The sequence below is a fragment of the Cervus elaphus genome, chromosome X (assembly GCF_910594005.1).
Source record: "Cervus elaphus chromosome X, mCerEla1.1, whole genome shotgun sequence".
In the NCBI taxonomy this organism is placed as follows: Eukaryota; Metazoa; Chordata; class Mammalia; order Artiodactyla; family Cervidae; genus Cervus; species Cervus elaphus.
This window is the reverse complement of record NC_057848.1, coordinates 71,578,681-71,594,333: the sequence shown is the minus strand read 5'-3', so window position 1 is coordinate 71,594,333 and position 15,653 is coordinate 71,578,681. Positions and strand designations below refer to the sequence as shown.

The following is a 15,653-nucleotide window of genomic DNA, read 5'->3' as shown; positions in this document are numbered from 1 at the left end:
GGGCCAGTTTCTCTGGGACACTCCACCCTCACCCATATTCTGGAGTCCAGGGTCCCCTCAGTTCTCCCTCAGGGTCCTCACTTTCAGTCCCAGTAGTCCCTAGACTTCTCATTTGCCCACCTGAACCCCCACTCCCACCCCCATTGCATCAAGTCCTAGTCTGGCTGAGACCTAATGCAAATGTCAGGACACCCTGCCACGTGCTCATCCACCTGGGTCCTCCCAGGCTTGACATCAGGAGTGGGCTTCTCCGGGATGCCCCATGTTCCTACTGCCCCACTTTTCTGGGCTCCAAGAGCCCTTCACTCCTCCCTCTGCTCCTCATCTTGGCTCCCTTCAGGAACTGGGCTTGTCCCTCTGCCCACTTGAATTTTCTGCCCTGAGACCCAGGCCCTTCCTCTCTGGTCCCCTGAGGTGGGACGGAGGGACCCATTCTGATGAGCCTGCTCAGGGTCTCCCAGGGAGGACTCGGATCCTGTGAGGTCTTAATCCTCCCTCAGGCTCCTCCCCCTGACTCCCTCATAGGGCCGGCACCAGCTTCCTCTCTGAGGGACTGGACCCTCCTCCCAGACCCAGGCCCACATTTTCTCAGACCTCTGAGGCAGACAGAAATCAGGTGACATCACATGGGGACCCGTGGCTTAGGGACTCCCGGGGCTGAGCTGGGAGTGGAGCTGGGTTCTCTGGACCCCCTGGGAAGATGCCCCCTCCCCAGAACTCACTCCTGAGGGTCCTCACTTGGGAGACCTTGAGGAAAGGCTGGCTGCAACGGGCTCCCTCCAGGTCAGGTCTGCGCCTCTGTCCAGCTGCCCCATGAGCACAGAGTGACTCTGCATCCCAGACTGGAAGCTGGGTGGGGGGCGCAGCACCCCTGACTGCGGAGGAGGGTCCCAGAGGAAGCACACTTTCCAGTGTTGCCTCTCTGCCTGCAGCCAGACTTAGTTTGTTCTAAGATTCCTTCTCTGTATGGAAGAGGTTGAGCAGCAGGGTCTGGAGAGGTCTTTTGAATCAAGTTTTCTAACTTTTCATAGTTCAGAGCACTGATTTTCACTCTCTTGAGCCACATTCAGAGTCAGAAATATATTTCACATCTTGCCAAATTTCAAGAAAGAACATCTACTCTTACGCTGCTTGATTCACTCTGATGCTCAATGCTATTCTCTTATTTCTAGTCCAATCTTCATCTGCTATTTAAAGCATACATTTCGGAAAGGCCAGTCCTCACCCTAAGGTGAGGTGATTTCAAGTGGTTATTAGCACAGACGCTGCAGCCCTGCTGGCTCAATCATCCCATTCTTTGTGCTGTCCTGATCTTACCCTGTGGCTTCTGGCATCTGTGGCCTGAGACACTGTCTCCCAATTTACACAATGAAACATGGGCAGAAGCTTAAACTTTCCTGTTACCCATCCTGTCACCTGCTTCTATGCAGGCTACAGCTACATAGTTATTCAGTTTCGTTCAGTTCAGTCACTCAGTCATGTCCAATTCTTTGCAACCCCATGAACTGCAGCATGCCAGGCTTCCCTGTGCATCACCAACTCCTGGAGCTTGCTCAAACTCATGTCCATCGAGTCAGTGATGCTATCCAGTCATCTCATCCTCCGTCTTCCTGTTCTCCTCCCGCCTTCAATCTTTCCCAGCATCAGGGTCTTTTCCAAGGAGTCAGTTATTCCCATCAGGTGAGCAAAGTATTGGAGTTTCAGCTTCAGATTCAGTCCTTCCAATAAATATGCAGGACTGATTTCCTTTAAGATTGACTGATTGGATCTCCTTGCTGTCCAAGGGACTCTCAAGAGTCTTCTCCAACACCATAGTTCAAAAGCATTAATTCTTTGATGCTCAGCTTTCTTTATAGTCCAGCTCTCACATCCATACATGACTACTATAAAAACCATAGTTTTGACTAGATGGACATTTGTCAGCAAAGTAATATCTGCTTTTTAATATACTGTCTAGGTTGGTCATAACTTTTCTTCCAAGGAGCAAAGGTCTTTTAATTTCATGGCTGCAGTCACCATCTGCTGTGATTTTGGAATCCCAAAAATAAAGTCTCTCAAAGTTTCCCATGTTTCCCATTATATTTGCCATGAAGTGATGGGAGTGGATGCCATGATCTTAGTTTTTTGAATGTTGAGTGTTAAGCCAACTTTTTCAGTCTCCTCTTTCACTTTCATCAAGAGGCTCTTTAGTTCTTCTTTGCTTCCTGCCATAAGGGTGTCATCTGCATATCTGAGGTTATTGATATTTCTCCTGGCAATCTTGATTCCAGATACATTTTACTTCATTCATTCTCCCTTCTTAGTTTCTCAGGATTTCTTTTGGGAACAGAAGACAGAAGCTCAAGATTGACTGTCTTCTTGGTAGGTAAATTTATAGCACTAATCCTGTAAATCTATACAAAAGGAGAAATGACATTGTCCCAGTATTCTGTTTCCCATCATTGGATATGCTCTATTGCTCTATTTATTTGGCAGTTCTTGAACCTGAGTCTACCAGTAAGCTTGTGTGCTGCTGCTGCTGCTAAGTCGCTTCAGTTGTGTCTGACTCTGTGTGACCCCATAGACGGCAGCCCACCAGGCTCTGCCATCCCTGGGGTTCTCCAGGCAAGAACACTGGAGTGGGTTGCCATTTTCTTTTCCAATGCATGAAAGTGAAAAGTGAAAATGAAGTCGCTCAGTCGTGTCCGACTCTTTGCGACCCCGTGGACTGCAGCCTACCAGGCTCCTCTGCCCATGGGATTTTCCAGGCAAGAGTACTGGAGTGGGTTGCAATTGCCTTCTCTGTAAGCTTGTGTAATGCCTCCTAAAGACCTTGCCTACATATTTGTTAGGATTCTTTTTAGATAACTTTTGAAATTTACTGCCATTTTAAAATGAGGCATTTTCTATTACATGTTCTACATGGTTATTGCTCTTGCAGGGCAAAGCACTTCATTTAGCTGTGGTAATATTCCACCCCCTATTTTTCTGAAGTTTGTTATTCATTTGACTATTCCAGGTCCTCATTCCTTTGAATTTGCTAGATAGATGATCGTGCTGCAATATGAAATAGTAACTTTTTTCAGTATGCGTATTTCTTAGACAGGATAGATAACATACTTCTAGGACTTGTCCCTAGCAAGAACGCTTCTAACATTTCACATTGCTGTATGTTTATATAAGTGCATATATGTATAAATATACATGATTTATGCATGCTGCATGTTTATATATGTACACACATATATGTGTGCATACAGTTATGTATTTATAATTATTTTAAGTTGCTGATTTATTAAATTCGAATGCATTTTAACAACACTGCATTGTACTCTCTGCCCCATGTTTAACAGTTTGGACATCATATGTCCTTTTGCTTTGTGTATCCCTCATTTACTTTTTATGGATATAGATGATTTTCCTTTTATCATTTGTTCTTCCTTCATGCTTATATGTGGTTGATTATGACTTTCACTGTTCATTTGCTTTTTTCAATGAGATTTTCCTTCATAATTTTCATAACTGTAGTTGTGGCTTGTTCTTTTTAACTTTGAGAAGTCTTGTTAAAATTTCTTGTAAAGCTTGTTTCATGGTGCTGTCGACTAAAAAAGATGTACAACTTGAGAGTTGCGAGTTAAGTTTTATTTGGGGCAAAATGAGGACTGCAGCCCAGGAGACAGCATCTCAGATAGCTCTGAGAGACTGCTCCAAAGTGGCAGTGGGGGAAAGTCAGTATATAAGGTTTTGGTGAAGGAGGAGTTCAGTGCCATGAAGCAGTCATTTTACAAAAGGTTTTTGTTAGTCATGAGGATCTGATGTCACCATGAAGGGATTTAGTGCTTCTCTAGATATGAGGAGATGCAAGGATTGAGATCATAAAATCTGTTCCTAAAAACATCCAACTATCTAAAGACTTGTCCCATCAGATTCCCTGGAGTACAGAGTGCCTCACTCCACCCTGAACTCCCTCAGGGATTGTTGAAGGTCACCAGCTACAGCAGCATGGGGTTCAGTCTCCATAGAGGCAGATGGCAAAAGTCATTTTTGTTCAGTTGTTGGCAATGCTCTTGGTAAGTGCGAATTTGTAGCTGACAGTGCTGAACTCTTAGTTTTGCTTTTCTACAGAACATTTGAACTCTCCTTCAAATCTGAAAAATAGGGTTTCTGGGTAGAACACTCTTGGATGTAGGTTGTTTTCCTTTCAGCATTTTCAAAATAAAGTACCACTCCCTGTGGCCTGCACCATTTCTTCTGAGAAGTCAGCTGATAGCCTAATTGAATTTCTTTTGTAGGTAACTTACTGCATTTCTCCTGCTGCTCTAATATTCATTCTTTATATTCTATTTGGGCTATTTTAATTACAATGTGTGTTGATGTGGTCTTCTGGGAGTTGATCCTGTTTGGGACTCTGGGTGCTTCCTGAAATTGGAGGTCTGTTTCCTTTCTCAGAATAGGCAACTTTTCACCTATTTCATCTTACATTATATTATCTAACCATTTCTCTCTCTCTCTCTTCTCTTTCTGGGACCTCTATAATGCAAAGGTGAATGTGTTTGATGTTGTTGTCTCAGAGGCCTCTTAAACTGTCCTCATTTTTAAAACTTGATTTGGACTTCCCTTTGGCTCAACTGACAAATAATCTGCCTGCAATGTGGGAGACCTGGGTTTGATCCCTGGGTTGGGAAGGTACCCTGGAGAAGGGAAAGTCTACCCACTCCAGTATTCTAGTCTAGAGAATTCCATGGACTACAGTCCATGGGGTTGCAAGGAGTCAGATACAACTGAATGACTTTCACTTTAACTTTTATATGTTCAGCTTGAGTGATTGCCACTACTCACTATTCAAGTTTTCTAACCTGTTCCTCTGTATCATCTAATATACTCTTGATACCTTTTAGTGTATTTTTAATTTCAGCTGTGGCATTCTTCAGCTCTGTTTGGCTCTTTGTTTTGTTTTCTCAGACTTTGTTGAACTTTTCACTATGTACATTCATTCTTCTCCCAAATTCTTTCAGCATCTTTATCATCATTACCTTGAAGACTTTATTGGGTAGATTGTTTTCTCCATTTCACCTAGTTCTTCTCCTGGGGCTTTATCTTATTCCTTCAATTGGAACATATTCTTCTGCCCCCTCATTTTTTCTAATTAGTTTTTTATTTCTATATCTTTGGCAGGTTGGTTTTATTTCTTGATCTTGGAGTAGTGGTCTTTGGAAAGAGACAACCTGTGCATCCCAGCAGTCCCCTGCCCTCTTGTCACCAGAGATATATGCTCTAGTGTTGCCCCCGTGGGGACTGCATGGTCCCCTCTCTTGAGGCAGGCTGACTGGTGTGGGCAGCCTGGTAGGCATGGCTGACCCCTGGTCTGCTTGGTTGCTGGGTCTCGCCTTGTGCAGAGACTGCTAATCACTGATGGGTGCGGTTGGGTCATAAGGTGTCTGGTTACTGAGACCTGGGTGGTCACAGGGCTAGTGCCAGCCCACTGGTGGGTGGAGCAGTGTTCTGGGGTAGATAGTGACAGGGACGAGGGTTCTCAGATCTAGTGTTAGCCTGCTGTTGTGTGAGGCTCATTCCTGACACAGTTGGTTTTGGGGTCCAGGGTGTCAGGACACCCTTTCATCTGAAAATCCAGCTCCTATGGGGTCCTGGGTCTATTGCTGGCCTACCGGTGGTTGGGCTTGGACCTGACATGGCAAGCTGTACAGCTGCAGAGCATGTGGTCCTGGAATGGGTGCCAGCCAGCTGATAGGCAGAGCTGGTCCCAGGGTCTCTGGTTGCCAGCCTTGAGTTTGCTGAAGTTGGTGCCAGCCCACTGGTGGATGGGGCAGGGTTTGGACCTCTGGCTGCAGGGCTGAAGGTCCCCGGGCTTGTGCAGGCACACTGGTGGGTGAAGCACCATCCTGAGCACCCTGGTGGCAGGGCCAGGTCTTGTGTGTGTGGCGGGGGGCAGGGGGGCGGGGCTCTAAGGGTCCTAATACAGCTGGCCTGCTGGTGGGTGGGGCTGTGGCCATGCTCACCTATTTGTTTTGTCTGCTTCTTCCAGGTACTGATGCCAGCAAACTGCCTGGTGGGGCTGAAATGTCTTGCTATTAGGAAGCAAGAGGGAGGTTTTCAAAATGGCACTTGCCAGCACCCATGTCCTTTAGTAGAATGAGCGCCCTCAAGTGGTTGCCACCAGTATCTCCGCCCTAGGGTGAGCTCCATTTACCTACTATCTCTCCTGGAGCTCTCTGAGATGAGCAGGTGTGTCTCACACAGGCTTTTTCAAATTACTGCATCAACACAGGGTCTTGGAGTGGGTGAGATTTTCTGTATGTCCTTGAAGTGCAGAGGTTCTAGCTGCTAAAGCTGTCTGGCCCTCCTAAGAGTAAGACCGGCTTCCTTTCAAACCCAAATGTTTGTGGGCATGTTTTCCTGGTGCATGACCTATAGGCTAGGTGCCCAGTGTGGGGCTCAGACCCCTCACTTCCTGGGAAGAATATCTGCAGTGGTGATTATCCTACCATTTGTGCATTGCCCACCCAGGGTACGGCTCTTGACTAAACCATGAGTCTACCCAGCCTACCCATCCTGATGTGGTTGCCTTTCTATACTATTTATATATAGTATATAATTCTGTACATACTAAATTCTATATATAAAATTATATTATTTTTATAACAGATTAATGCTGAATCCTCAATGTCATGCTGTCCGTCAAGAAGACCATGAGTCACTAATGGTGAGTTGATCACAACATCTCACTTCCATCCTTGAAGGGGGAGAGGTTCATCTTTGCTGAAATTGATAGGTACACATTCTAGATGTGGATTTCAATTTCCTTCTTGCAGCACCTTGTATGGTGACACTATTTGAAGTTTCACAGAATGCAGGACTGACTGACACAGAACATTTCACAAAATCACCCAGGACCAAGAGACACTCTAATAGCATGTCTTTTGGAGCAGTGGAATGGCCTCTACAAAGCACATGTGAGGTGCACACTGGGATATGAGAGCCCGTGGTGCTGGGGTTTCACCCTCCAGGGACCAGACATGCTCCACATCTGTTATCCTTAGCTCCCCCATGAGGTAAGATACATCGTCCTTGAACCAGAGGGTAAAGTGACCCTAGCGATCACCACTCCCACTGACCCATGACCCCATCTACCACTATTGCCAGTAACTCATGATGCCACCTGCCACCACTCCCAGTGACCCACAAGGGAAGTTATGCTTCCGGTCCTTAATATCACCTTCTGTAGTTTTGCAGTGGGACTGTCCAGCCATTAGCCATGTCAACTAAAAAAGATGCACAACTTGAGAGTTGTGAGTTAAGTTTATTTAATTGAAGTACAGTTGATGTATAATGTTGTGTTAATTTCTGTTGTACAGCAAAGTGACTAAGTTGAATTTTAGAACTGCAGCTAAGGGAGTGTGGACTCTAATTATATTGTGTGATTGTACTATATTATCCATTCTGATCTTTTTTTCTTTTTTGGCCAAGCCATGCTACATGTGGAATCTTAGTTATCAGACCAGGGATCAAACATGTGCCTTCTGCAGTGGAAGCACAGAGTCTTAACCACTGGACACCAGGGAAGTCCCTCCATTCCGATCTTAATGGACATTTTAGTTTGTTGCCAGGTTTTTGCCATTTCCCCCCAAATAGTTCTTTATCTCAAGTAGAACTCCTCTTTTTATTATTAAAAAATGAGGGGAAAATGACATTTTCCATTGTTCACTTTTTCTTAAAAAATATTTCTGCAGGGAAATTGGAGAAACTTTTAGACCACCATCCTCTAAAGAGAACAACTCCACAATAACAATCATTTATCATTCCTTTGTTCTACTACTTATATTTTAGTGACAGCCTAACCTTTATTATTTTAGCAGAAAAGGCTGGAGAACTGGAGTTTCCCCCATTATTTCTTTTGTATTAAGTTATTAGATTGTTTCATAGGTGAGACAGGAAAATCACAATAAATGAGGTCAGAATTTCAGTTTATTGCATTTGGAATGGCTGCACTCATGAATTCTTGTACAATCTCCTGGTGTGCTTGTTCAACTTTCTACAGGGTATCTACCAATGAGTAGAACTGTTTGCAAGGTGTTGGTTAATGCATTAGTTTGGGTCTTCTGAGAAGCAGATGCCAAGGCAGGATTTAGTGTGTGAGATATTTGTTGAGGAGGGGGCAGGAAAAATCAGAGATCTTTCAAGCCTTGAGACCTGTGGAAGAAAAGAGAGAAGGAAAAAGGATGGGATAGGACTGCAGCAAAGCGCCAAGAAAATTTTGACTAGGCCAATGCAGGGGTGAGTGGTGCGGAGGGTGTCCTAGAATCAAAAGTATCCACCAGAAGAGTCCTGTAATTCTCTGGAGATAAGCCTGCCTTGGTACTCCTGGCATGCTTAATCATTGGCTAGGAGAAATCTGTATAAGCATGGTTTGTGCTGTTGCCTGAAAAAAAGGAAGAAGCACAACCCAAAAGTTGAGAATTATGTTTTATTGGGCAGAAATGTGTATGCATGTGCTCAGTCAGTCAAGTGTGTCCTACTCTTTGTGACCCTGTAGACTGTAACCCACCAGGCTCCTCTGTCCATGGAATTTTCCAGACAAGAATACTGGAGTGGGGTGCCATTTCTTTCTCTAGGAGATTTTCCTGACCTAGGGGTTGAACCCACATCGCTTGCATCTCCTGTATTGGTAGGTGGATTCTTTACCACTAGCTAGTATACTGTGAACTTAAGCCTGGGAGGCATCCTCTTAGGTAGCTTTGAGGGATTGTTTCAGAGATAAGGGAAGATTTGTGAGTTGACCCGTGTAACTAACATTTAAAACACCCGACTCAGGAAGTTTCTCCTTGCTTTGCATCAGGACAGATATTGCACAGCCCTGGTCATGTATGTGTCCCACAAGAGCCAGAGACTATGAAAGAAAAAGAAGGAAACCATGTGCATAATACAGTAGGCCATCAATACCCATGCCTTACTTGTCTTTACCAAAAGTATAATAACCTTGTATTGCAGGTGTCTCCTTTCCCTTACTGAGCTGTGATTAATTTTGAAGACAAGAGCTACCATTGATTTATCCTTGCAATATTTTATCCTTGCAATATACTTCAATATTTTGTGATATTTATCCTTGCAACTGAATTTTGCAACTGAATGCAATTCTTGGCACAGAACAGGTATTTCATAAATTCTTTTTCTTTTTAAAAAAATATGAATTTATTTATATTTGGCTGCACCAGGTCTTAGTTGTGGCATGTGGGATCTAGTTCCCTGACCAGGGATCAAACCTGGGTCCCCTGCTTTGGGAATTCAGAGTCTTGGCCACTGGACCACCAGGGAAGTCCCTGTTTCATAAGTTCATATTGAATGAATGAATGCTGAGGTGTACTTCTAGAAGTTATGCTAATCTGTCTTCCTCATCAGCTCTTTCATAGCCTGTTTCATGTCCTTGTTCCTATGGCTATAGATAAAAGGGTCACAGTGATCACATGGACCTTTATCACTGAGTAGGTGGACGAGGGGCGGATGTACACAGATATTATAGTTCCATAGAATAGTGCTACAACTGTGAGGTGGGACCCACAGGTGGAGAAAACCTTGTACCTGCCTCTCCCAGAAGGGACTCTCAGAACAGCACAGGTGATATAGACATAAGAGACAGTGATGAAGATGAAGGGAATCATGATCACAAAGGAGCCCTCTGTGAAGGCCAAGAGCTCATTGACAGAGGTGTCAGAGCAGGAGAGCATCAGCAGAGGCTGTACGTCACAGAATAAGTGGTGGATGATGCTGGGCCCACAGAAGGAGAGGTGGGCCATGAGGATGGTGTGGGTGAAGGAGAGGAGGTGGGACACCAGCCAGGATGCTGTCATGAGCTGGAAGCAGTGTTTGGGGTTCATGGTGGTGGTATAACGCCATAGGTGACAGATGGCCACGTAGCGGTCCATGGCCATGGCAGCCAGGAGGAAGCTGTCAGTCATGCCAAAGACCACAAAAAATACATCTGGGCTAGACACTGGGCAAAGAGGATGGTCCTTCTCTGAGTCAGCATGTTCACTAACATTTGTGGCACAATGACAGTTGTAAAGCAGATGTCCACCAGGGACAGGTTGGAGAGGAAGAAGTACATGGGGGTGTGGAGGCAGGCATCTCCCCAGATGGCTGCAATGATGACTGAGTTGCCACCCACATTGACCAGGTACATCACCAGGAAGCTGGCAAAGAGCCACATCTGCTGTTTGGTGTCACTGGTCAGTCCCAGAAGGAGGAATTCAGTGATGTGGTTCTGGTTTCCCCTCATTGACCCTCTGAAAATAAAAAATATAAAGGAATATTAGGTATGTGTTGTGGTTTGGAGTCTTCAGTCTGGTAGAGGAGATACTGCATAGCTTATTCCAGCTTGTGCATCCCATGAGGGGAGTCATTCATGTGTACCACCATATATTCTATGATATAACTTCATATGATTGGTTTTGGCACACCTTGATTTCAATTCCAACTTTGAATCTGACTCATCTTGAACAGGGTACTTCAATTCTTGTTCCTTATCCAAAAGATAAAACCTAATACCCATTTTCTTTGAGTAAATGGTAAAGGTCAAAAAAACATGTTCAGAAAAGATCATTTTGCTTGATTTCCCAAGCTGTATCTAAGATATCCTTTTGCTGTGTCTGGCCTCAGTTATTAATCAGCATGCTAATCTTCAGCTGCCTCCTGGCCAGATGATTCTGGTGATGGACACCAAGTTCCATCTGGGTAGAGAACTGTCAAGGGTGAGTGGCAAATTGGAGAAATGTCTCTGGCAGAGGGAGTCTATTTAACTAACATTGAATCTGGTGATTTAGGGAGGTGGGTAGGCATCAAAGAAGAAATAGAGGAACTAAGCAGCAGGTGCTGCTATAGGCAAGAAGCATCCGAAGGGTGGTAGTGTGTGCCATGGAAATGTGAGAATATGCAGCATTCTGGGAAAAAAAAAACAGTGATCTTATTAGGAAGGTGCTGAGCCTCAGAAATAGGTCATTTCTGTCCCCCAAAGGCAAGAACAGGGGAGATTGATTCCAGTCTGGTAGGAATTGATGCCCTAGTCATCTATCTACCAAGTTGGAACTCAGTCAAACGAGAACAAGACAAGAACTGATTGGGACATAGAGTTTGAAGCAGCTAGCAGTCATCTGGGTTGATAATGGGACCACTGAGTTACAGACCATGCACTCTCTGTGTCCACCCTTCCTAAGGACAGGATTATCTTCAGAGAAAACAGCACAAAGGAAAGCCTGCAAGTGGTGGTCAAATACTCCCAGAAAAGTGAGGGTAGAGCTAGAGATGCAGATTTTGAGTTAGAGGAAGTCTGCATCCTGTGGGCTTCCCAGGTGGTGCTAGTGGTAAGGAACCCGCCTGTCAATGCAGGAGATGTAAGAGGCATGGGTTTGATCCCTGGGTTGGGAAAATCCCCTGGAGGAGGGCATAGCAACCCACTCCAGTATTCTTGCCTGGAGAATCCCCATAGCCAGAGGAGCTTGGCCGGCTACAGTCCATGGGGTCACATAGAGTCGGACACGACTGAGGCAACTTAGCATGCATGCATGGCACATCCTGTATGCCTTGCGTCCTCAGAATCTTTCTGATCCTTTTGAAGGGTCAAAAGCAAAGCAAAGCACTAATGGTATGTTTTTGATGCTTAGTGATCTTGGATGAAAGTCACTGCCCTGCTTAGGATAACTCAGACTTTTTATTTCTCCTTTAAATCACTAACAAGTAGGTGCATACAGTAGCATTGTTTTCTGAAGTATTTCCTTCCTCTCTGAGATACTTAATGCTTGGTCCAAATTGAAAGGGACCACTAGGGCATGGACACCACCTGGAGAGGTTTATGATGAAAGCACTACCAAAGCAGGGTTCAAATCTGTTTCACTCCCCATTGTTTTAAGTGACTCACAAAGGACTTGGCTCATCGTAGCGGCATGTTGAATACTGACAGATTGAACAAGGTACATCACCCCTGATCACCCCTTGCAAGATTGTGGGTTTTACACTAGCAACTTGGAGACTAGTCTCCAGGGATCAGGAGAGTCGATGGGAAAATTTGGTGATTTGGGAATTGGTTCTGGTTCAGATACTTGCTATTTCCCCTGGGAATATTTCTATGTTTTAATCTATTTTCTCACCTGAAAAATGGGGAAAATAAAATATCATCTCTAGAAGTTTATTATTCAGTTCAAATAAGATGGCATATTTGATAGTGGTGAGGTTTTACAACATTATGAATGTACTGAATACCACTAAACTGAACACTTAAAAATGGTTAAAATGGCCATTTTATGCTACATATATCTTACCATAATAAAAAAGAATATATTGTAAAAGGAAAAAAAAGATGGCATATTTGAAAAGTGTTTGAGATCTACACTCAAGTTCCATGGGCAGAAGAGCCCAGTGGGCTATAGTCCATGGGGTTGCAAAGAATCAGGCATGACTGAGTGAAATCTACAAGGTTCTATGCAAATGTTAATTATACTACTATTAATATTTCTTTTTAGTATTTTGTACCAAAGTGGGTACAGCTAAAAAATAGTAGATGCAGTCTAGAGGGAGCCAGGCAGAAGGTAAGGGGACTAGTGTGTTTAGGGGGAGGAGATTGAAGTGGTCATTTGAAGGGAGGTAAGTGCTAAACTGGAGGTGAGAAAGAAACAACAGGGTGCATACCTAGAACTAAATTGGTCTTTCCAGGGAAACAAGGTATTAATTAATTGAAAAAATAGAAGTGATAATCAAAACCATTTTCCTCTCAAAAAACCTCAACCCCAAATGGTTTGAAGGTAAATTATACCAAAATTTCAAGAACATCTCATGATACAATAATCCTGCTCCTATGTGGGTATTCCAGAGAAATTCCCATCCAGGCAGATAAAAGCTTATGAATGAAGATGTTCTTGCACACTCATTCACGGTCATGGGGTGCTCACGTCAATCCGGGTGTCCATCACTGGGATGGCAAATGTGACAGAAGAGTGCTGAGGGGTACAATGCACCTATTTATTTATTTAATTTTATTTTTGGTCAGGCCACGGGGCATGTGGGATCTTAGTTCCTCCATCAGGGATCAAACCCGTGCCCCCTGCCTTGAAAGGCAAAGTCTTAACTACTGTACTACCAAGGAAGTCCCAAATGCAGCTATTTAGAAGCAACTGACTAGAAGTATTGATAGCAATACTGATAGATTTTGAAAACATAATCTGAGTGAAAAAGTAAGACAATAATTGAGATCTATAGCACAAAATGGTTTATATATACATTAAAAATGCAACATCATGATAGTCATTTCATAATGTATATCAAAACATCACATGGTATAGCTTAAAATATTTAAAAATGCAACAAATCAGGAAGTCTGTCTATACACAATGTTTAAAGTTAATGACATTAAGCATGTCACCATGGAGGAGGGCAGGAAGAGTGGGGCGTTGGTATATAAATTCATGTGTGATTGAGGAAGCAAATAAAACAAAAAAGGGTCCCAGTGTTGGCAACATGAACTGAGGTGTGTGGTTAAGTTAATCTTTCGCATCTGAGCTCTATGAATAAGGAAAAGAATACTGTATCAAGTCTTAACTTGAACTCAGGGGGCTTTTCTTCTACTTTTCAGAGCATGAACCCATCAGGAACACAGATGCTAGGTCATCCAACTGTAGCAGTGCTAGTAAACAGTGTCTGCTGCCTCCTAAATTGTGTCCCTTGATCCTTCACAATCAAAACCAGATTATGTCTATGTCTTGGATTGAAATGCTGGAGTCAAGGGTTCTACTAAGCCTGTCAGTACCAGCATCCTCTGTTAGCTGACTTTACTCTTTGCTAGTGATGTTAGTTATGCTTTTCCTTCATGGTATGATTCACTGATTCATAATTCACTCAGCACATTTTCACTGCATGCCAACCAAGGGGCTCAGAAGAACCAAGTAGCAACATGTCCCCAGGCTTATTCTCTGGGTGAAATTTTCCCAGTCTCTTCCAAACCTTACCCAGTAGGACTTGGCATCATTCCACCATCTATAGTCACCTTTTGGAACAACTGTTTGGCATGCCTGAAGCTCCCTATGTGATGGCCAAGTATTTTCTTTTAGACTGTTAACTTCTGGGGGAAATTTGTAAAAATTTAGGTTGTTGATGGAAGTGATCTTAAGAAGTTATCCATTTCATAGATTTCCAAACTGTGCTTTCTTGGGGGACTCAGAGGCCATGCCAAGAGGGGCTAAGAAGCTGAATGGAATTCTGAATGGAAAGGACTCTAGGTCTCTTCCTCTTTTATTGGAGCAATTCTGCTATCTAGTGTTTTACACATTGCATTACTTCAAGAAATATTAGGAAGATGTATTTGAAAACAACATACTTGCTTTACGTAGGGAAAACTTGAGGCTCTGAAAGGGAGTGATTTACCCAATACCTCAATCTCCCCTTACTAGCCTTATGGGCCAACTTATGGCCCATACTGTTCTGAAGATGCTCAGAGGCTGGGGTGAGGCCATAATATCTGGAGCCTTCCACAGTAGCTCTGGTTTTGGGGACAACCAGGGGCTAGACTGGGCCAACAGAAGCTGGATTCTACCTGACAGCATCAGGGCAGTTACATCTATCCTATCTTAAGTACAGAGCTTCCTTCCTTGGGGTCTTACCCACCAAGAACAAATCGTTCTTGTTTTTATGTAAATGGGGAAGGAGAAACAGAGAAGTATGGAGACCACTGGACCTGGTTTGTAGTCTCAGCCATGCTGAACCTCATATTATGTCCTTGTAAAAAGAGGGTGTTTTGCAAAATGATCTCTCAGCTTCGAATACATCAGGATTTGTAGGATTAAGGCATAGTGATGAGGTTGAATATAATGGCTACTTACTCAGAAAAGGGATGATGACCTTTGGGGTGGCCATTAATGAGTCCAGGCATCTTCTCGTCAGTCTCATTGACCTTGGTGATTAGAGGAGGAAGATGGAGGTAGGAAGCTCAGTAGAGGTCTCATATCAAGTGAGGAAAGAAACTTTCCAGGCTTTATGTGGGAGCTGATGGGAATCACTAGACCCTGAGAATTGTGACTGTGGTTGTCATCTCAGACACCTCTCTCTTTCTCCCTTTAGAGAAGTAATCTTTCAATGTAGCCCAAGGCATCTGGGTCCCAAGTTTGTCTCACTCTTCAGCTACCATCACTGGCCTCTGAAGATTTACTCCAATGATGAGGAAGAGTGGGGACCCAAAAGGAGGTGATTGCCTTCTACATAACCTCACCTCAAGGAGACATGCAGTCATTCCATCTACCACTCCCAGGGAGCTCATTAAGAAGGAAGGCTTGGGAGAAGAGTAAAGACTGTGGAAACTTAGGATTCTGGGGTGATAAGTTCCTTCGAATCTTTGATAATTCATGGCTTCTTATTATTATGATTTTGAAGGGGGTGGAGGTATGTAACTAGAGAAGGCTTGGACCTGGGGCCATCCCTGGGATGGAGGAATGATGTGTGGTACCATGGAAAGGATCTTGAAAGTACAGATTCCTGGGCTCTAGTCAGCCAATTAGTTGTGATTTGAGGCAAATTCTTAGCCTCTCTGAATTTTAGGTTCATTATTTATAACATGGGTTTTTTAGTACCTGTGTACCAGACAGCATTGACTGGAGAAGTACATAAGCTCAAGAATAAGAATA

At 43.8% G+C, this 15,653-nt stretch overlaps 2 pseudogenes; one reads left to right on the top strand and one right to left on the bottom strand.

The window, feature by feature from the left end:
• LOC122688978 overlaps positions 1-15,653 on the top strand; it is a 735,084-nt pseudogene that overhangs the window by 375,768 nt on the left and 343,663 nt on the right.
• On the bottom strand, positions 9,373-10,270 carry LOC122688976 (annotated as a pseudogene).